Here is a 22,496-nt window from a genome sequence, read left to right on the forward strand (position 1 = left end):
GGGGAACACCCCTTTCCTCCCCAAAAGCTTGATCAAGCAGGAATGATCTTAGAGTTAATGATGATCCAGAAATTCTTAAGATGTCTTTGGAGACACCAGTTTAACACCCTTCTAGGTGTTAAACTATGGCTAATTATACAAAAGCAAAATCCCGGAGGGCTCCCAACTGTAACAAGAGGTAATCTGTCTCACTGGCACAAATATGTTATAAAAGGAAACCTTTGATCTATAACAAAAGTGACATTTTATTGAGCCTATTTCTCTCCTAGAAGATTTGAATAATAAGTAGTTTATGTTTCACATGAAGTTAACGCTAAGTTATTAGAGAAATTCTTTGAACTATAATTGTGGAGAATTTTAAGTACTACATGCCAGATAATTAACTTAATAGACAAGCTATGCTGGGCAGAACTAATTAAATACCCACTGTTTGAGCTCCCTTCTTGCACATTAAGACAGACCTCTTTCTTTTTATATGTTTTTTGGTCCAAACTCTATCACTGTTCCCAGATATTGCTCTAGAATCTTACAGTAGCTTCTTTCATTCAGCAGTACCCTTTTAATGTTCAGCTGCTGCACCCTGGCTGCTGCCTCATCCACTTTACTGTTCTCATCGGGGATATTAATGGCACCTATAGTGTCAACTCTAAACCAGTGGGTACTCTTCAGTCCGTATTTGTAGCTTTTGGTACTAAGGATCACATGATATGTTTTTAAAATTATTTATTCTATTGGCTTTCATAAGGATATTCTCTCCTTGTTATAAATCTCTGACCGCTGTTTCTTTGTCTCTTTTGCAGGTTTTCCCTCTTCTGCCATCCCTTTAATGCTTTCTAAGGTTTGATCCTTGGTCTGTTTCTCTTTGATTTTTCCATATTCTTTTTGGATGATCTCATTTATCTACCATCTATATGTCAATCACTCCTAAAGCTGGATCTCTAGATTTCAGCCTTTTATTTTCAGACGTCTATCTGACCGTATGTCCAAGGAGGACATCTTCACCCAAACCACCGCCATCACAAATGTGCTCTTCTTTTTTTCTGCTTTGGCTTATGAAATCACCATCTGCCCATTCACTTCAACCAGAAAGCGTAAGAATCATTTTCAACTGCTGTTGCATCATCCCCATATCAAAGTCCAGTCAAATTTATTTCCTAGTATTTCTCAACCTGTGCTAAGTGCCCCAGTCTTTACTGCTGTTGCCTTCATCATGTATTTGTTATTTCAAAACCTTTCTAAATGCTCTCAATTTTCCAGTCTTACTCTTTCAATGACGATGATAGCAGACCCTTAAGTAGCATTTCTGTATGGGCCTCTGTTCTAAGTGCTTTACCTATAAACTCATTTAATCCCCAAGACAACCCCATAAAGTAGGTAATCTTATTATATGCTTTTTACAAATAAGACAATGTGGTGCAGAGAGGTTAAGTAACTCATTACTTAAGATCACAGAGCTAGTAATGAACAGAGGCATGATGTAAACCCAGGCAGCCAGGCTTCAGCATCCATTATTCCTTACTCTTTTTTTTGAGATGGAGTCTCAGTCTGTGGCACAGCCTGGAGTGCAGTGGTACGATCTTGGCTCACTGCAAACTCTGCCTCCCAGGTTCAAGCGATTCTTCTGCATCAGCCTCTGAGTAGCTGGGACTACAGGCGTGCACCACCACACCCAGCTAATTTTGTATTTTTAGTAGTGATGGGGTTTCACCATATTGGCCAGGCTGGTCTCGAATTCCTGACCTCGTGATCTGCCCCCCTCGGCCTCCCAAAGTGCTGGGATTACAGGCATGAGCCACCGCGCAGGGTGGATTCTTCTTATCAGAGTAATCTGTGTACAAGGAAATGATCTGTGTTGTTTCTTGGCTGCCCATTGCCAGCAGAATAAAGCTTACTCTCTTTAATAAGGCATAAAAGTCTGGTCTTTACCTTTCTGTGCTCTTTCACTTGTTTTCCACTTCACACTATATTCTAGCCACCTTCTGTTTGTACCATACTCTAACATTACACATCATGTACTGTACTATAGCAATGATCAACTCTACATCTTTGCATATCCACGATGCAGCTTGGCATTCATTTTCTCTCTTCTTGTACTGATAAATTTTTCGAACACACAGTTTACAAATGCTCTAACACTTTAGACAGTTTGTTGAAAGTGTAATGTGCCAGGAAGAATTTTAAGATGGTCACCTCCTCAGATTCCTGGTCCTTGGTGTACACACACCTTCTCCCAGTTATTCAAGCAACCACGAATCTAGGTACTGCCATACATTTCAGTTCCAGCAAATGTACTGAGGTTTGTCTCATGGTCCAAAATTCCTTCCATGCTGTGAAGGAATTTTGCAGATGTTATTAAAGTTCCAAATCAGTTGACCTTAAAATAGAGAAATTACCTTGTTAGGCCTGACCTAATCACATGAGCCTTTTTTGAAGCAGAGGGTTTCTCCCAGCTTGTCACGGAAGAGGAAGTCAAGAAATTCAAAGCATGAAAAATATTTGATGTGCTGTTGTTGCCTTGAAAATGGAAGGGGCCCCATGGCAAGAAATGAGGGAGGCCTCTAGAAGGTAAAAACAGCCTCTGGATGAAATCCTGCAAGAAAACAGGATCCTCACTCTACGACTGCCAGGAACTATATTATGCCAATAATAAGAATGAGCTTGGCAACAATTCTTTAAATATAATATCATTCCATCTGCTAGTTGAGATATACTTTTTCCTTTCCAATTTGAATGTGTCTTATTTCTTTTTCTTGCCTAATTTCCCTGACTAGAACCTCTAGTACAATGTTGAGTAGAGGTGACAAGAGTAGACATACTTGTCTTCTTCCTAAACTTAGGGGAAAATTTTTAGTGATTCACCATTAAATCTGAGGTTAGCTTTGGGATTTCTGTAGATGCTCTTTATCCAGTGAGGAAGTTCCCTTCTATTCCTAGTTTTTTGAGTGTTTCTTTTATCATATTGAAAGTTTCTTTTATATAAAAAGGGCATTGGAATTTGTCAAATGATTTTTCTGAATTGATTGAAATGATCATATAGTTTTGTTGTTTAAATCTATTGATATGTTATATTACATTAATTGCTTTTTGGTGTTAAGGCTACCTTTCAGTCCCAGGATAAATCTCACTTGGTCATAGTGCAAAATCCCTTTTATATGTTGTTGGATTCAGTTTGCTTGTATTATGTTGAGAATTTTTATGCCTATCTTTATAAGAGACATTGTCCTGTAGTTTCTTTTTTTATGATGCCTTTACGTGGTTTTAGTATGATAATAATACAGGCCTCACAGAATGAATTTGAAAGTGTTTCCTTCTCTTCCGTATTTTGGAAGAGGGTTTGATTTTTATGAATTCTTCTTCATATGTTTGGAGGAATTTGCCAGTGAGGCCGTCCAGGCTTATGATATTCTTTGTGGAAAGTGTTAAAATTAGTCATTTAAATTCTTTACTTATAGATTGCGTCTGATCTCCTACTTCTTAAATAAGTTTCAGTAATTTTTGTCTTACCAGGAATTTATCCACTTAAATTATCTAAATTGTTGCCATATAATTCAGTATTCTTTCATAATTCCTTTTATTTCTGTAAGGCTAGTAATTATATTCTCTCTTTCATACTGAATTTAGTCATTTGAATCTTCTTTCTTTTTACGCTAATCATTCTAGCTAAAAGTGTATCAATTTTGTTGATTTTTTCAAATAATTAACTTTTGATTATCTAGATTTTCTTTAAGGTTTTCTATCCTTTATTTCGTTTATTTTTATCCTCTATTATTTTCTTTATTTTGTTTAGTTTGAGTTTACAGTTCTTTTTGTAATTTCTTTTTTTCTTTTCTTTTCTTTTTTTTTTTTGAGGAATTAAGTCTTTATCGGGCTCAGACCAGGACTCCGTGTGTCTTGAGGACCTCTGTGTATTTGTCAGTTTTCTTCTCCATGTTCTTCTCGGCCTGTTTCCGTAGCCTCATGACCTTTTTCCTCTTCCGGTAGTGGATCTTGGCTTTCTCTTTCCTCTTCTCCTCCAGGGTGGCTGTCACTGCCTGGTACTTCCACCCAACCTGGTGAGCTAGGAGCCCCAGATAGGCAAACTTTCTTGTAGGCTTCAGACGCACGACCTTGAGGGCAGCAGGAACCACCATTCGCTTTTTCTTGTCGTAGGGCGGTGGGATGCAGTCAAACGCCTTGAGGCGATCCAGAGCGGCCTGGCCTCACTTCGTCTTGTGGGGCAGCATGCCTCCCACGGTCCGCCAGAAGATGCGGCTGGGAGCCCGGAAGTGGTAGGGGCCTCGGAAGGGTTGGTGTTCATCTGCTTGCGGAGGAAAGCCAGGTACTTCAACTTGTTTCTGTAGAAATTGCCAGAAATGTTAATGCCTTCACAGCGTACGACCACTACTTTCCGGCCCAGCAGTACCTGCTTAGCCATGATGGCCGCCAGGCGGCCCAGGAGATGGCCTCAACCATCAAGCACCAGGACCTGCACCTCTGCCATCTTCGGCAGCCGCTTGGGAAAGTCTTTTTGTAATTTCGTAAGGTGAAAGCTTGGTTATTTATTTGTTTATTTATTTATTTATTTATTTTTGAGACGGAGTCTCCCTGTCACCCAGGCTGGAGTGCAGTGGCGCGATCTCGGCTCACTGCAGACCCGCCCCGCCGGTTCACGCCATTCTCCTGCCTCAGCCTCCGGAGTAGCTGGGACTACAGGCGCCGGCCACCTCGCCCGGCTAATTTTTTGTATTTTTTTAGTAGAGACGGAGGTTCACCGTGTTAGCCAGGATGGTCTGGATCTCCTGACCTCGTGATCCGCCCGCCTCGGCCTCCCATGATTTATTTTTTTAACACGTGTTCACAGCATTGAATTTATCTCTTAAGCACTGCATTAGCTGAATCACATAAGCTGTAGTGTTGGTGTTTTTCTTTATGCCTCTCCAATGAAATTTTCCTTGTGATTTCATCTGTGACCCACTGCTTATTTAGTACTGTGTTGTTGAATTTTCACATTTTTGAATATCTTAAATTTCATTGTAATTGATTTCTAATTTAATTCTATTATGGCTAAAAAAATATGATTTTAAAATTTTAATTCCAGCAAATGTTCTGGGGTTTGTTTCATGGTCCAGCATATGGTCTATTCTGGAGAATGTGCACTTGAAAAGAATGCGTTGCTTAGGGGAGTGTTTTATAAATGTCTGTTAGGTCTGGTTAGCTTATAGTTATTAAAGTGTTCTATTTCCTTGTTGAATTTCTGCTAGATAGTCTATGCTTTGAAAGTAATATCTTGAAGTCTCCATCTGTTTTATTGTTGAATTGTCTATTTCTCCCTCTAATTTTGTCAGTTTTGCTTCATTTATTTTGGGACACTGTTTTTAGGTGCTTATAAATTTATAATTGTTATGTGTTTCTTATCAATTGACTCTTTGACATTATAAAATGTCCTTCCTGTTCTCTAGTAACAAATTTTGTTTTAAAATCTATTTTGTTTGATATTGGCGTGGCCACACCAGTTCTCTTTTAGTTACCGTTTGCATGGTATATATATTTTTTACATCAATTCACTTCAATCTATTTGTGTAATTAAATTCGAAGTGTGCTTCTGTAGATATTCCATATAGGTAGGCCATTTATCTATTCTTCTAATCTCTGCTTTTTGATTGGGGTGTTTAACCTATTTGTGTATAATACAATTACTGATAAAGTTAGGATTTATGCTGGCCATTTTGTTATTTGCTTTCTATGTGTCTTAGTTTTGTTTCTCTACCCCTCTATTTCTTCCTTCCTTTGTGTTAAATAGATGTTTTCTAGTGTACCATTTTCTTTTCCTTGAGTCTTTATGTCATTTTAGTTATTTCCTTAATGTTTGCCTAGAGATTTACAAATTAACACCTTTACTTAAAACAATCTAGTTTAGATTGATATCAAATTAATTTGGATGGTATAAAAAACTTTGCTTCAAAATAGATTCACTCTCTCCAATCCTTTTGCTATTACTGTTATACGAATTGCATCTTTATGAATTGTAAGCTTATCAACATAGCGTTATGATTATTGTTTTATTCAGTTATCTTTTAACTCATATAGGAGAGTTAAAAACAAAAATACATTCATATTATCTTTATATTTACTTATGTAGTTACCTTTACTTAATCTTTTTATTTTTTTTATGTGGATTTGAATTTCCATCTGGTATCCTGTCATTGTTGCCTGAAGGACTCCCTTTATTTTTCCTTTCTTTCTTTCTTTCTTTCTTTCTTTCTTTCTTTCTTTCTTTCTTTCTTTTGTTTTGAGATGGAGTCTCTCTCTTGTTGCTCAGGCTGGAGTGCAGTGGCGTGATCTCAGCTCATTGCAACTTCCACTGCTGCCTCAGCCTCCCAAATAGCTGGGATTACAGGTGCCTGACACCACGCCCAGCTAATTTTTTGTATTTTTAGTAGAGTTGGGGTTTCACAGTGTTGGCCAGGATGGTCTTGAACTCCTGACCTCAAGTGTTCCACCGGCCTCAGCCTCCCAAAGTTTTGGGATTACAGGCGTGAGCCACTGCGCCCAGCATATTATTTCTTATAGGACATGAATGTTGGTGACAATTCTCTCAGTTTTGGTTTGTCTAGGAACATCTTAATTTCCCTGTCAGTTTTAAGGGATATGGGATTGTTGGCTGACCGTTTTTCTTCTTTCAGCCCTTTGACTATGTCGTCTTACTTCTCATCTCCGTGGTTCCTGATGAGAATTCAGTTGCTAAACTTATTTTAGATCCCTAGTAGGTGACAATTAATTTTTCTCTAGTTGCTCTAAATATTCTCTTATCTTTGGTTTTTTGATAGTTTGACTATTATCATGGCCATTTTTGAGTTTATCCTACTAGAGTTTGCTGAACTTCCTGGACATTTTGATTAATGTTTCTCATCAAATTTGTTTCACAATCTAACATATGACCATAAAATATTTGGCCATTATTTCTTCAAATATTCTTTTTGCCCCTTTCTCTCTCTCTTTTTTTATTTTGAACTCCCATTCTTAAAATATGGTTATGGTAGATGATGTTTCACAGATCTCTGAGGCTCTACTAATTTTTCTTCATTTTTTTTTTCTGTTCTTCTGACTAAATAATCTCAATTGGCATATCTTCAGTTCATTGATTCTTCCTTCTGCCAACTCAAATCTAATGTTAAGTCCCTTTAATGATTTTTTAATTTTAGTTGTTATATTATTCAACTCTAGAATTTATCTTTGGTTCTTTTTAATAATTACTATCTCTTTATTGATATTCTCTGTTTGGTGATACATTGTTTGTGGTTCTTTTTTTGTCAATTCCTCAGATATGGCTTCCTTTAGATTGTATGCATTTTTAAAATAGCTGATTTAAAAGCTTTGTCTAATAAGTCTAACATCTATGCTTTGTTATGGATAGTTTCTATTGACTGCTTTTTCTCTATTTATAGGCATACTTTCCTCTTTCTTCCTTCCTTCCTCCCTTCCCTTCCCTTCCCTTCCCTTTCCCTCCCCTCCCCTCCCCTCCCCTCCCCTCCCCTCCCCTCCCCTCCCCTCCCCTTCCCTTCCTTTCTTTTTTTGACAGGGTCTCACTTTGCCACCCAGGCCACAGTGCATTGGCATGATCATGGCTCCCTGCAGCCTTCAACTCCTGAGTTCAAACAATCCTGCTGCTTTAGCCTGTCAAGTAGCTGAGACTGCAGAAGTGTATCACCACACCCAAACTTTCCTGTTTCTTTGTGTGTCCTGTAATTTTTGTTGGAAAATACATATTTTAAATAATATACTTTGGTATATTTGGAAACTAAATCACCATGCACGATTATTGTTGCTGTTGTTGGTTGTTTGCTGGATCGTTGTTGCTGTTTCTTATTGTTGTTGTTCTTATTTTTTGTTGAATGTCCTTCTGGGACTTACTCTGTATTCTCTATCATAAGCCACTGAATCATTGATAAGTTAGCTTAATGATCAGCTAATGACTATACAGTTATTTCCTTAATTGCCTTTATCCAATAAGTTTCCACTCTGCTGAGGGGCTATCTGTGCCTTGGAGGTTTACAACTCTGCCTTAGTCTTCATTTCCTTTTTCTTCAGGATCTGAAGTTCAGCCAGGGGTGAGAGATAAGGGCCTTTCTGTGTTTTTCCTCAATGTATATCAATCCCTGTACATAAACATGGCCTTCTAGATTCCCAGGAATATGTTGGAGGTCTTCCAAGACCCTTATGGACATTTAATTACCCAGATACTCTTTTTAATTTTTTTTTGGTCTGCCTCTTCTTTTCTTCAACTGGTATCACTACTTAAGGCAGTTGCACTGCTGGCAATTGTGGCTAATTATTTTTGACAAAGATTCTATGAATAGGGATTTTCCTACTGAAGGAGTTTTGAGTCAAGTCAAATAATCAAAATCCCTGTGAATGGAGATTTTTCAGAGAGCTGGCAGACAGAGAAACTAGAAGCAATTCTCAAAGGATAGTGCTTTTTAAGGAGCTCCAAACCTAGTCGGCTTCCTCAAGTTGCTGCTAGGCTGATGGTTTTCACGTTGCCATGGTTATAATGCTGCTGATTTTCATGACTTGTAGAATTGGGAAGTAAGGGATGGAAATAGGGGAAGCTAAAACCCCACAGAAGCTTGCTGTCCTTACCAAAATTTAGGCATTTTCCTTGAGTAAACACTCCTTAAATTCTTGCAAGCCTTTTAGTTCATTTCCAGGGTTCCGACAAAGTTGATTTTAACAATTTTGTCAATGTTTTAATTACTTTTATGGAGAAGTGAATTTTTGGATCTCCTCAGTCTATGATTCTAAAAGCTTGCCTCCTAAACAGTCCCTTAATAGTGTCTATTCTTCCATACTTGGAGCAGGTATGTTATTTTTTAATAACATCTCTGAGCTCTAATTTCCTCATCTGTAAAATGAAAATTATCATATATACCTCATGGAGTTGTTATAAATATTAAATGAGAAATTACTGAGCACTGTGCCTGGACTATAGTAGGCTGTTTGGAAAGGGTGTTTCTTCACTTCCTCTTTTATACTTCTGATTTATTTTATACCATTTAAATATTTTCAAAATCTAACTTAGAAACCAGCCATGATTATTCATATTTGTTAAAGTCTACTACTCTACTTAGCTTTCAGTTTCTTCCATAATAGACCCCCTGTCTTCCCTACAGATTTGCAGTCATGCTTAGCTTTAGCCAAGCTGTTTCATTCACTTTTCCTTGAATTGCAAGTGATATAGAGTTTTGTTTCTAAGCATTTATTGTTTATTTCCTGAATTTGCCTTCCCTTTATTTCTGCTCTCTCATTGGTACGTGCAAACTATTTTTTATCCTGTAGCCCAAACCAGGGGAGAATCAATGAATCAAGGCATTTCTTACTTCGGTGAAATGCAGAAACATTTGGCTCCTGCTAGCAGAGTTATTTCTGGGTTCCTCCACCTATTAACTAAACAGCCTTCAAACTTCTCTGTCCTTGGTCTATACACCTTTCAGGACTTCAGCTATCATCTCCTTGTTAAACTGTGCATTCATGCTAGTTTGAAGCTCTACTTCTGCATGTAGTTACAGTCCATTTATTTATCTTTTATCTCTTGGTCTTTTTCATTGCTTTATGACCAATGCTTTAGCAGGGCTTGTATATCAGCATATCAGTACAATATTACCTTGAGTTGAATTACAAACATCAGAAGAAAACATGAATTTAAAAGATTTGAGTATGAAAGTAAGCAATATTTCAGAGAGAGATTAATAAAAAGAGTTTTTATGCAATCTATTCCTGCAAATTTTGCCCAAAGCTTCTAAAATAAAAGCGAAATATTTTTAAAATAGTGTTAGTCAGAAAACTTTAACTCTGAAAAGTATCTATTAAATACTGCTATAAAAGATTAGAAAGTCAGTGCACATATATTTTCCCGCTTCCTGTGAACCACTTTGTACTATTTTTGTTAGGCATATTAATTTTTTAAAATATTTTTAAGGCTTATAACGTATAAACCTATTATGTATATAAGCACAAATACTTTCTTAACCTGGCCTTTAAAACTGAGCAGTAAATAATTACATCCCTTTAAGATGATAAACATATTTTATAGCATTTGTTTTATGGATGCATAGTATATTTCATTATATGACTGTACCATAGTTCATATAACTCATGTCCCATTATGGGGCATATATGATATTTTCCATTTTTTCCTGTGTAAGCAATATCTGATGATCATCCTTATAACTAAGTTTTTGTTCACGTAATATTTTCATTTTTTCTTCCCTCGGTTTACAAAGAAAAAAAAAGACAAGCTTAAAAAAACATAAGTTTGGATAATCATTGGCTATCATGTTGACCAAGCACAAAGGAATTTCAATTAATGTATACCGAACCTACTGTAGTTCACCCATAAAATTAAAATGTAATGTCTTTTTCCCCAGGGTTTTGAAAGTTACATGTAGATAACATCTGAAAAAGACATGCTATCAAACAGTGCAGTATATTACTAATTTCATTGTTGAGGCAGTTTTATGAAACCACTGCCACCACAGCACAGCTTTTATGGTTTATTACCTTTTGTCGTAAATGACTACTTACAAAAACGGAAAACACTATGAAAATGTCAGAACAGTTCTAGGTTCTCACATCCCTGGCTTTATAGACTGTAGCAGATCTTAAGGTTTCAAAGGATGCTATCATTAGGAATTCTTAACACATATCCTTTTGGAACAATGAATGATAATAACTTTTTCAAAAATTTCTTTATTGACTATTGTATTCTAAATTATAAATATAAAAATTTAATATGCAAGATTATTGATATGATAATTGCAGTATTATCCCAGTGATTGTAATGATGGTATTTTGTGTACTTAAGAATAAAATCATCGTAGTTCAGGCAAGATGGCCAAGTAGGAACAGCTCTGGTCTGCAGCTCCCAGTGAGACCAACACAAAGGCAGATGATTTCTACATTTCCAATTGAGGTACCTGGTTCATCTCATTGGGACCGGTTAGACAGTGGGTACAGCCCACAGAGAGTGAGGAGAAGCAGGTTGGTGTGTCGCTTTACCCGGGAAGTGCAAGGAGTCAGGGAAATCCCTCCCCTAGCCAAGGGAAGCCATGAGGGACTGTGCCATGAGGGACGGTGCTATCCAGCCCAGATACTACACTTTTCCCACAGTCTTCACAACCTGCAGACCAGGAGATTCCCTTGGGTGCCTACACCACCAGGGCCCTGGGTTTTGAGCACAAAACTGGGTGGCCATTTGGGCAGACATCGAGCTGCAGGAGTTTTTCTTCATACCCCAGTGGCACCTGGAACCCCAGCAAGACAGAACCATTCCTTCCCCTGGAAAGGTACCTGAAGCCAGGGAACACAGTGGCCTTGCTCAGTGGATCACACCCCCACGGAGCCCAGCAAGCTAAGGTCCACTGGCTTGAAATTCTAGCTGCCAGCACAGCAGTCTGAAGTTGACTTGGGACACTTGATCTTGGTTGGGGGAGGGGCGTCCACCATTATTGAAGCTTGAGTAGGTGGTTTTCCCCTCACAGTGTAAACAAAGCTGCTGGGAAGTTCAGATTGGGCGGAGCCCATCATAGTGCAGCAAAGCCACTGTAGCCAGACTGCCTCTCTAGATTCCTCCACTCTGGTCAGGGCGTCTCTGAAAGAAAGGCAGCAGCCGTAGTCAGGGGCTTGTGGATAAAACTCCCATTTCCCTGGGACAGAGCACCTGGGGGAAGGGGTGGCTGTGGGCACAGCTTCAGCAGACTTAAATGTTCCTGCCTGCTGGCTCAGAAGAGAGCAGCAGATCTCCCAGGACAGCATTCAACTCTGCTAAGGGTCAGACTGCGCCCTCAAGTGGGTCTCTGACCACCGTTCATCCTGATGGGGAGACACCTCCCAGCAGGGGTCAGCAGACACCTCATACAGGAGAGCTCCACCTGGCATCTGGCAGGTGCCCCTCTGGGATGAAGCTTCCAGAGGAAGGAGCAGGCAGCCATCTTGGCTGTTCTGCAGCCTCCAGTGGTAATACCCAAGCAAACAGGGTCTGGAGTGGACCTCCAGCAAACTCCAGCAGACCTGCAGAAGAAGGGCCTGTTAGAAGGAAAACTAACAAACAGAAGGCAATGGCATCGACATCAACAAAAAGGATGACCATTCAAAAACCTTATGTGAGGGTCACCAATATCAAAGACCAAAGGTAGGTAAATCCACAGAGATGAGGAAAAATCAGCACAAAAAGGCTGAAAAATTCCAAAAACCAGAATGCCTCTTCCCCTCCAAAGGATCACAACTCCTTGCCAGCAGGGGAACAAAACTGGACAGAGAATGAGTTTGATGAATTGGCAGAAGGAGGGTAGTAACAAACTCTCCCAAGCTAAAGGAGCATGTTCTAACCAAGTGCAAGGAAGCTAAGAACCTGGATAAAAGTTTACAGGAGCTGCTAACTAGAATAACCAGTTTAGAGAAGAACATAAATGACCTGATGGAGCTGAAAAACACAGCACGAGAACTTCGTGAAGCAGGTGCAAGTATCAGTAACAGAATCGATCAAGCAGAAGAAAGGATATCAGAGATTGAAGATGAACTTAATGAAATAAAGTCTGAAGACAAGATTAGAGAAAAAAGAATAAAAAGGAATGAACAAAGCCTCCAAGAAACATGGGACTATGTGAAAAGACCAAACCTACATTTGATTGGTATACCTGAAAGTGACAGGGAGAATGGAAACAAGTTGGGAAACACACTTCAGGATATTATCCAGGAGACCTTCCCCAACCTAGCAAGACAGGCCAACATTCAAATTCAGGAAATACAGAGAACACCACAAAGGTACTCCTCAAGAAGAGCAACCCCAAGACACATAATCATCAGATTCACCAAGGGAGAAATGAAAAAAAAAAATGTTAAGGGCAGCCACAGAGAAAGGTTGAGTTACCCACAAAGGGAAGCCCATCAGACAAAGAGCAGATCTCTCTGCAGAAACCCTACAAGCAGAAGAGAGTGGGGGCCAATTTCAACATTCCTAAAGAAAAGAATTTTCAAACCAGAATTTCATATCCAGCCAAACTAAGCTTCATAAATGAAGGAGAAATAAAGTCCTTGACAGACAAGCAAATGCTTAGGGATTTTGTCACAACCAGACCTGCCTTACAAGAGCTCCTGAAGGAAGTGGTAAATATGGACAGGTAAAACTGGTACCAGCCACTGCAAACACATACCAAAATGTAAAGACCATCGACACTATGAAAAAATGACATCAACTAATGGACAAAATAACCAGTTAGCATCATAATGACAGGATCAAATTCACACATAACAATATTAACTTTAAATATAAATGGGCAAAATGCCCCAATTAAAAGACACAGGCTGGCAAATTGAATAAAGAGTCAAGACCCATTGGTGTGCTGTATTCAGGAGACCCATCTCACGTGCAAAGACACAAATAGGCTCAAAATAAAGGGATGGAGGAAGACTTACCAAACAGATGGAAAGCAAAAAACAAAACAAAACAAAACAAAAAAAAACAAGGTTTGCAATCCTAGTCTCTGATGAAACAGACTTTAAACCAACAAAGATCAAAAAAGACAAAGAAGGGCATTATATAATGGTAAAGGGATCAATTCAAGAAGAAGAGCCAACTATCCTAAATATATATGCACCCAATACAGGAGCACCCAGATTCATAAAGCAACTTCTTAGAGACCTAGAAAGAGATTTAGACTCATACACAATAATGGTGAGAGAATATAACACCCCATTGTCAATATTAGACAAATCAATGAGACAGAAAATTAACAAGGATATTTAGGACTTGAACTCAGATCTGGGCCAAGTGGACCTGACAGACATCTACAGAACACTCCACCCCAAATCAACAGACTATACATTCTTCTCAGCACCGCATTGCAGTTATTCTAAAATTGACCACATAATTGGAAGTAAAACACTCCTCAGCAAATGCAAAAGAATGGAAATCATAACAAACAATCTCACAGACCACAGTACAATCAAATTAGAACTCAGGATTAAGAAACTCACTCAAAACTGCACAATTACATGGAAACTGAACAAACTGCTCCCGAATGACTACTGGGTAAATAATGAAATTAAGGCAGAAATAAAGAAGTTACTTGAAACCAATGAGAACAAAGACACAATGTACCAGAATCTTTGGGACACAGCTAAGACAGTATTTGGAGGGAAATTTATAGCATTAATGGCCACATGAGGAAGTGGGAAAGTTCTAAAATCAACACCCTAACATCAATATTAAAAGAACTAAAGAAGCAAAAGCAAACAAGTTCAAAAGCTAGCATAAGACAAGAAATAACTAAAATTAGAGCAGAGCTGAAGGAGATAGAGACATGAAAAACCCTTCAAAAATTCAATGAATCCAGGAGGTGATTTTTCAAAAAGATTAACAAAATAGGTACACCCTAGCCCAACTAATAAAGAAGAAAAGAGAGAAGAATCAAAATAGACACAACAAAAATGATAAAGGGATATCACCACTGATCCCACAGAAATACAAACTACCTTTAGAGAATACTGTAAACAACTCTGAGCAAATAAACTAGAAAATCTAGAAGAAATGGATAAATTGATGAACACATACATCCTCCAAGACTAAACCAGGAAGAAGTCAAATCTGTGAATAGACCAATAACAAGTTCTGAAATTGAGGCAGTAATTAATAGCTTACCAATCAAAAAAAAAAAAGCCCAAGGCTAGATGGATTCAAAGCTGAATTCTACCAGAGCTACAAAGACGAGCTGGTACCATTCCTTCTAAAACTCTTCCAAACAATAAAAAAAGAGGCACTCCTCCCTAACTCATTTTATGAGGCCAGCATTATCCTGCTGCCAAAACCTGGCAGAGGCACAACAAAAAAAGAGAATTTCAGGCAGTATCCCTGATGAACATTGATGCAAAAATCCTCAATAAAATCCGGGCAAACCGAATCCAGCAGCACATTAAAAAGCTTATCCACCATGATCAAGTCGGCTTCATCCCCGGGAGGCAAGGCTGGTTCAGCAAATCAATAAATGTAATCCATTACATAAACAGAACCAATGACAAAAACCACATGATTATCTCAATGGATGCAGAAAAGGGCTTCCATAAAATTCAACACCACTTCATGATAAAAACACTCAAAAAACTCGGTATTGATAGAACGTATCTCAAAATAATAAGAGCTATTTATGTCAAACCCACAGCCAATATCATACTGAATGGGAAAAGCTGGAAGCATTCCCTTTGATAACTGGCACAAGACAAGGATTCCCTCTCTCACCACTCCTATTCAACATAGTACTGGATATTCTGGCCAAGGTAATCATGCAAGAGAAGGAAATAAAGGGTATTCAAATAGGAAGAGAGGAAGTCAAATTATCTTTGTTTGCAGATGACATGATTGTGTATTTAGAAAACCCCATCGTCTCAGCCCCAAAACTCCTTAAGCTGATAAGCAACTTCAGCAAAGTCTCAGGATACAAAATCAATGTGCAAAAATCACAAACATTTCTATACACCAATAACCAACAAACAGAGATCCAAATCATAAGTGAACTCCCCATTCACAATTGCTACAAAGAGAATAAAATACCTAGGAATGCAACTTACAATGGATCTGAAGGACCTCTTCAAGGAGAACTACAAACCACAACTCAAGGAAATCAGAGAGGACACAAATAAATGGAAAAACATTCCACACTCATTGATAGGAAGAATCAATATCATGAAAATGGCCACACTGCCCAAAGTAATTTATAGGTTCAATGCTATTCCCATCAAGCTACCATTGGCTTTCTTCACAGAATTGGAAAAAACTACTTTAAATTTCATATGAAACCAAAAAAGAGCCTGTATAGCTAAGACAATCCTAAGCAAAAAGTACAAAGCTGGAGGCATCATGCTACCTGACTTCAAACTATACTACAAGGCTACAGTAACCAAAAAAGCATGGTACTGATACCAAAACAGATATATAGACCAATAGAACAGAACAGAAGCCTCAGAAATAACACTGCACATCTACAACCATCTGATCTGTGACAAACCTGACAGAAGCAAGCAATGGAGAAAAGATTCCCTATTTAATAAATGGTGTTGGAAAAACTTGCTAGCTATATGCAGAAAACTGAAACTGGACCCCTTCCTTACACCTTATACAAAAAGTAACTCAAGATGGATTAAAGATTTAAACCTAAAACCATAAAAACCCTAGAAGAAAACCTAGGCAATACCATTCAGGACATAGGCATGGGCAAAGACTTCATGACTAAAACACCAAAAGCAATTGCAACAAAAGCCAGAATTGACAAATGGGATCTAATTAAACTAAAGAGCTTCTGCACAGCAAAAGAAACTATCATCAGAGTAAACAGGCAACCTACACAGTGGGAGAAAATGTTTGCAATCTATCCATCAGACAAAGGACTAATATCCAGAATCCACAAGGAACTTAAACAAATTTACAAGGAGAAAACAACCCCATTAAAATGTGGGCAAAGGATATGAAGAGACACTTCTCAAAAGAAGACATTTATGTGGCCAATAAACATATGAAAAAAGCTCATTATCACTGGTCATTACAGAAACGCAAATCAAAACCACTATGAGATTCCATCTCACTCCAGTTAGAATGGTGGTCATTAAAAAGTCAGGAAACAACAGATGCTGGAGAGGATGTGGAAAAATAGGAACACTTTTACACTGTTGGTGGAAGTGTAAATTCTTTCAACCATTGTGGAAGACAGTGTGGCAATTCCTCAAGGATCTAGAACCAGAAATACCATTTGACCCAGCAATCCCATTGCTGGGTATATACCCAAAGGATTATAAATTATTTTACTATGAAGACACATGCACATGTATGTTTATTGCAGCACTGTTCACAATAGCAAAGACTTGGAACCTACTGAAATGCCCATCAATGATAGACTGGATAAAGAAAATATGGCACATATACACCATGGAATACTATGCAGCCATAAAAAGGGATGAGTTCATGTCCTTTGTAGGGACATGGATGAAGCTGGAAACCATCATTCTCAGCAAACTAACACAGGAACAGAAAACTAAACACCACGTGTTCTCACTCATAAGTGGGAGTTGAACAATGAGAACACATGGACACAGGGAGGGGAACATCACACACCGGGGGCTGTCATGGGGTGGAGAGCTAGGGGAGGGTCAGCATTAGGAGAAATACCTAATGTAGATGACGGGTTGATGGGTGTAGCAAACCACCATGGCACATGTATACCTATGTAACAAACATGCACGTTCTGCATGTATCCCAGAACTTAAAGTAAAATAAAAAAAGAATAAACTTGTCAGAAACTCTATATGCACATTGTAAATATAAATGTTAGCTAGTTAGCTAGTACATTTCATAATATTGCAAAATAATATATATTTGCAATATTCATTAAATTAATTCATAAAATTCATAAAATTAATGTTTGAGGAATTTATATTTAAGAATCTACCTTCTGAATATGTGCTTAGGTTAAAGAAGAGGCAGTCTGCATTAATAATTCAAAATGCTCTATTTATCCTTGCCTAATTAAAAAAGGAATCTTCACTGAATCTGTTGAGTGGAATGGTGTTTCTGTATGTCACTAACATCTCTGCACCATTGGCTTTTCTCTTCTCTTTAGAAGTGTTTAATAGAGGAGCAAATGCCATTGTAAATACGCCATGGCTTTACAAGGGGAGGACACTTAATCCCACATGTATTAAGATACTACTATATAGCAGGCCCTAAGCTAGGTGTTAGGGGCTCTAAGATCAATGTGACATAATTTGTCTTTGATAAGCTTATACGTTAGGGAGACAAATAGATAAAGAGGCCATTTCAAGATCATAGTTTTACATTAGTATTAGGGCAGAAGCATTCAAGGGTTTTTTTGGAAAGAAGAGTGCTGACCCAGTCTGGTAAGTTAAGGTAATGCCTGAACTGAGTCTTCAAAGATAAAAATTAGCCAACCAGGGGGTAGTGTTCAGGCAGTTACAAAGACACGAACAATTCCAACCTGGTTCTAGTCCTGCTATGCCTAGTATGCTGAGCACGGCTGTGCAAGCTGTGCTCTGAAGTCCAGCCCATGCTACTTTCACTTCTACCTAAGTACTTTTTTGAAATTCATCTGCCCACCTTTCTATAATTTCTTTATTAAGAATTGAGATCTTTTTATATTTGTTTTATCAAAAGGGGCAGTTTTCTGTAGTTTATACAAAAGCACTGTATTTTTAGGCTGGTGCTATTGGTCAGAGGGTAAGGATTTATCTTCATATAATCTTTAACTCACAAGTTTTCTAAGCATCGATTAGTTGTTTAGCCCCTTATTCTCTCTTCTTGAAGCTTGTAAGCATCCTGATGTTTCTGCCTCTGGGTTGTCAACAGGTTGCTATGTGTTACAGATTGAGAAATAGGTAAACAGAACTAGGTTTCACTCTGGGTTGTCCCTCTGCTGTCTAGACCAGAGTCAATGCAAACCAAAAGTGACATGGACCACTGGCCGTCCATTTAAGGGAGTGCTCCTCAAAAGGGAACAAGTGCACACTGAGTTCGCTTCCAGGAAAGTTAGCTTCCAAGGCTTGTGCATTCTCCAGAATCTTCTTTCCACGTGGTGTCTCTCTTATTCCTTCCTCTCAACTGGTTGCCTCTATATAGACTGTGCCAATTAAAATCTTCTTCTGCCATAAGCCTCCAAATCTCTCCCTCTCTCTCTTTCTCATGTTTCTGCAGTAGGTGATTCACATCTACACGTTTGTGTGCAGGCTTGGAAGAGGGAAAATGCCCTCAGAGGCACAAATGGAAGAGTTCACTAAGTTCAGAGAAAGTATGTGTATAGGCAAAACCGATGAAAACGTATAAGTATTATATTACTGTATGAACTGGAAATCAATTGCAAAAAAACATTTTGGAAACACCTAGAATAGTGATTGGGACATACAACCACTTAGTTTAACTGGAAGGAGTCATATAAAACAAACCTTTGAAAAATATTGATCTCGTACTGGTAATGGGCAGTGTTCCATTAGGATATCAAACTCAAATAAGCAAGGAGATTACTTTGATTAGCCACTGTCTTAGGAGATGTTAGGCAAATATTAACCCCATAGATAATAAAGGATTGAAGATAAGTAGTTTAATTTTTTTTTCTACTCCTTTGGCCAACATGAGGAGGCCTCTAAGTAAATTCAAAAGGTTTTAAATTTCTAGTTTGGTATTTCTGAGGGGCTCCAAGGAAAAGGTTGCAAACTGAGAATTATGACTCTAAACAATTGTGCTTGGGGAAGTTCTAATCCAGCAAAGTTCTGCTTTTACTTAGCAGTCAGACCAAATCTTTGATCCCTAGCCAAGAAAACTAGTAGTTTATTAGTGGCTATCAATTGGCAAGTAAAATACACATTTCAGAGAGGAAAGCGTGTTGGGATAGAGTTATCTGGACAAATTAGAGGATGAGTTCATTTGATCAGGGTTACTGGGAGCAGTGGATATTGTGATAAGAGCATGACTTAAAGAGATTAAACAAATACTGCTACTTACATTAGGCAGGAATATAATTTTTGGCAAGGTTTTCAAAAGCCTGCAGACATTCCGCCACCACCCTGTACACTACCTTATGACAATGCTTCCAAGGTGTAGGCTGAGGACCGCATGCATCAAAATCATCTGCAGTACTCTAAAATATCAGATTCCTGTATTCTACTCTGAGTTTACAGCATCAGTATCTTTTAGAGTGAGGCTTGAGAATCTCACTGTTTTTAAAATCACTGAAGTATTCTTAGGTTCATTATATTTGAGAATCATTGACATATAGAATACTATGTACTATATACAGCACTGATTTGCAAACATATAGGAGTTTATGCAAAGAAGCTATAGATATAGATTTCAAGATGTAGAAATTCCATGTTATGCATATATCTCCTCATGGGAGGAATAGATAAATACATTTCTACTTCAAAATAAACCTGTACCTACTAAACCAACATACTTTCTATTTAGGCTTTTCCTCCTTAAAAATGTTTTTTAAATAGTTCTATACAAATGAACTGGAAAGAACTGAGAATGAATAGATGAGCAGGAAGTTGGGGGGAAGTCTGGCATTCACATAGCCTGTTTATAATTAAAGCCATAAATGTGGATAAGTGAGTTACACTGAATGGTATGCTGGTTAGTGTTTAACAACTAGCACTTCAGGAAAGAGTCCGATTTGTAGAATTTGCTGATTTCTGTGGTGTGAAACACCTCTAAATTGGTTAATTTAAGCTACCGATATTTTAACAAATGGCTAGCAGATTTCCTAATTTTGATAAATCAGTTTAGGTGAACCAATGTCAGCCAGCTCCACTAATTTCATGTATGTACCATTATTTATGCCTAATTTCTCAAAGTTAACTTTGTAACTTATTTATTATATTGAGCAGTAAGTAGTGTCCTCTCTCAGCTCCAGTTAACATTCACATGTCCATGTAATTTTTCCCATTTTGCTGCTCTTTTAAAATCATTATAATTTTGATATGTTAAGACAGCCAGTGAACTGCTTTCTTAGAATTATACTTTCTTAATGTGCTTTGAAAAGGAATAAAGAGATCTTACACTAGTAGTGGAAACTAATAGTAACCATAAGATGAAATAAGTTAAAGTCATTTTTATAAAGTATTTCTAAAACAAAATGTCATCAATAGATAACATTTGATGCATTTTTTTTTTTTTTTTTTTGAGACAGGAGTCTCACTCTGTCACCCAGGCTGGAGTGCAGTGGCTCAATCTCGGCTCACTGCAAGCTCCGCCTCCCGGGTTCACGCCATTCTCCTGCCTCAGCCTCTCCGAGTAGCTGGGACTACAGGCGCCCGCCACCACGCCCGGCTAATTTTTTGTATTTTTAGTAGAGACGGGGTTTCACCGTGGTCTTGATCTCCTGACCTCGTGATCCGCCCGCCTTGGCCTCCCAAAGTGCTGGGATTACAAGCGTGAGCCACCGCGCCTGGCCTTGATGCATTTTTTAAAAAAATTCTCTTCTACAAAATAATTTAGTTCATAGACTTGAAGAATAAGGAGGTATCTGGTTCAATTGCTTAAAAAAAACCCCTAAATAACTGCACTTAATATTCACTGAGAAGTGGAAGCTGATTGCTCTGGCAGCCAATAGATCTGACAGGGAAATAGTTGTATAATTTTCCTTTGGAAAGAAAGGAAAGGCATGGAAGAAATTTGAGGGATTTTTAAATAGTACCCAAAGATACCCACAAGCAACTTTTCTGAGTTGAAAAGTATCATGTGAGAAAGACACATATATTTTGAGAAAGTTCTCCATGATAATTCTGATTGAATTGTTATATACCATCTCTGGGCTGCTCCCCTTGCCTCTGCCCTTATCTCTACCCATCGCATTCTCCCTTGAGAAACACTGCATTAGAGTATAGGCAAAATACTGGATTTGAATTCTGATCAATTTAGTTTTACTTGAAAATGTTATTTTTAGAGGAATTTAGGAATCAGGAATTTAATTTTTCAATGTGTCATTAAATTGTTCCTCTAGTGAGTAATTCAGCTAAAATAATATTGGGTAATTAGTAGGGAAGGATATTGTGGTGACATTGATTAAAAATGCCAAATATCTAGACTATTTATTCTCGTGGACTAATATATTAGAATAACTATATATTCTTTGGGTACTATTTAAAAATCTCTCAAATTTCTTCCATGCCTTTCCTTTCTTTCCAAAGGAAAATTATACAACTATTTCCCTGTCAGACCTGTTGGCTTCCCCCAATTTTATATGTTGAAGCTCCAGTATGAATATGTTTGCAGACACGGCCTTTAAGGAAGTAATTAAGGTTAAATGTGGCTACAAGGCGTCTTTAACAGAAGGATAAAAGACACTACGATGTCTGTCTCTCTCTGCATGTTCACAGAGAAAAGGTCATGTGAGGACACAGTAAGAAGGTTACCATTGCAAACTGGGAAGAAAGCCCTTACCAGAATCCAATCAGCTGACACTTTTATTTTGGACTTCAAGCCTTCAGAACTATGAGAAAGTTAATTTCTGTTGTTTAAACCACGCAATTTATGGTATTTTATTATGAAAGCCTGAGAGGACTAATACATATATGTTATAAAAGTTCTTTTTTATTACTTTCAAAAATATAATTAAAAACAGGCCATATATTCTTTTAATAACCACTGCCATAACAACAATAGTTTATATTGATTGAATTACTTTTATCAGGCATAGTCTCAATTTCTGTGCTAATATTGACCCATTAAATCTTTCCAAGGCTATTAAGTTGGTACCATTATTGTTTTCCTTGCATGACCAAATAAGGAAATGGAGGCAGAAGAGTTTAAGGAATTTGCTCAATGCCACATACCACAGAAGTGGTGGCATTTGGATTTGAGCCCATAATTCTGGCTTAAGAGTTCAAGTAAGTTCTTCCTCACTATGTTTTAGGAATAATACATGACTGATAAATAAGTATTTTATGCTTATATAAAGGTTTATTTC

General features: G+C 37.9%; 1 pseudogene; it reads right to left on the reverse strand.

The window, feature by feature from the left end:
* Positions 1-3,869: 3,869 nt before the first annotated feature.
* Positions 3,870-4,480, reverse strand: LOC100607448 (annotated as a pseudogene).
* Positions 4,481-22,496: the final 18,016 nt, after the last annotated feature.

This window comes from Nomascus leucogenys, chromosome 2 (assembly GCF_006542625.1).
Source record: "Nomascus leucogenys isolate Asia chromosome 2, Asia_NLE_v1, whole genome shotgun sequence".
NCBI lineage: Eukaryota > Metazoa > Chordata > Mammalia > Primates > Hylobatidae > Nomascus > Nomascus leucogenys.